This window comes from Rhagoletis zephyria, unplaced genomic scaffold, assembly GCF_001687245.7.
Source record: "Rhagoletis zephyria isolate East Lansing unplaced genomic scaffold, Rhagoletis_zephyria_1.1 Rzeph_scaffold_05575, whole genome shotgun sequence".
Taxonomy (NCBI): Eukaryota; Metazoa; Arthropoda; class Insecta; order Diptera; family Tephritidae; genus Rhagoletis; species Rhagoletis zephyria.
In genome coordinates this window covers 30016-31121 of record NW_016162658.1, presented here as the reverse complement: position 1 = coordinate 31121, position 1106 = coordinate 30016, and positions in this window count along the sequence as shown.

The window sequence follows — 1106 nt, the reverse complement described above, 5'->3', positions numbered from 1 at the left end:
GCGTATAATGAATGGATGCTTTTGAAAATTTTAATTCATGGAAACAATGTGTCAAATTTGACTTGAGTTTGAAATTTTAGCTGTGTACTAAGCTCGGAGTATTATGTTATTTAAGTAGGCCTATCAGTTTTTCTAATTCACTGAATTTTAAAAATTTTTTTAAATTATGTACTTAATTTTCAATTTTTACTTTTTTTGTTGTATTTTCGAATTTGTATTATTTTACACAGTTGAAAGTCACAGCAAGTTTGAATATTTTCACATGTTCAGAAAACAACGAAAATTCCAAAATTTGGAATTTTATATTATTAAATTTCTTGAGATTTCTTATTTTTAGGATAATTTCCGAAATTTCTTAAACTATCGAAATCCGGGAGAATCTAGAAATTTTGGTTAAATGAGAATATTTTGAAATGTACAAAATTATTGAGATTTTCGAAATTTTTATATTTTCCAAAATTTTGAGAATTTTATTTATCGTAAAATCCATCCTAAAATATAAATATGTGAAATATCACAAATTGTCGAAAAATTCTTATGTTCATGTACTTGTGTGTAAAAAATAGAAACTTAGAATTCTAAAAGATATTAACATTTTTTAAAAATTTCAAAATTTTTCCACTTTTCTGAACTTTTCCAAAATTTTGTATTGATATAACAAAGTTTGAGAATTTTAAATTTTTTGAAAATTTTGAAAACATCAACGTCCAAAGTTTTTTGAATCTTCAAGAATTATGAAAATTTTTTAAATTTTCAAAAACGACGAAATATGAAAATGTTTTCAACATTCGAAAACTTTTAATTTCGTTTGATCAGTTGTGTATATTCGACACTTTTACTTAGAAAAATTTGTTAGAATTCCTACAATCCTCAAAATTTTTGAAAGATAAAAAATTTCTAGAAATCTAGTATTCATCATTATATTGAATTATTGGGATTTACTAAAATTTCTCAAATTCACAAAGTTTTGAAAGTTTAAAAATTTTGGAATTCCACCCAAGTTATTAAAAAGGGGAAACTTCAAGAAATTAAAAACTATCAAAACTCTAAAAATTTTAAATTGCGCTGATTTTTAAATTAATATACAACATATATGTTGAAAAATC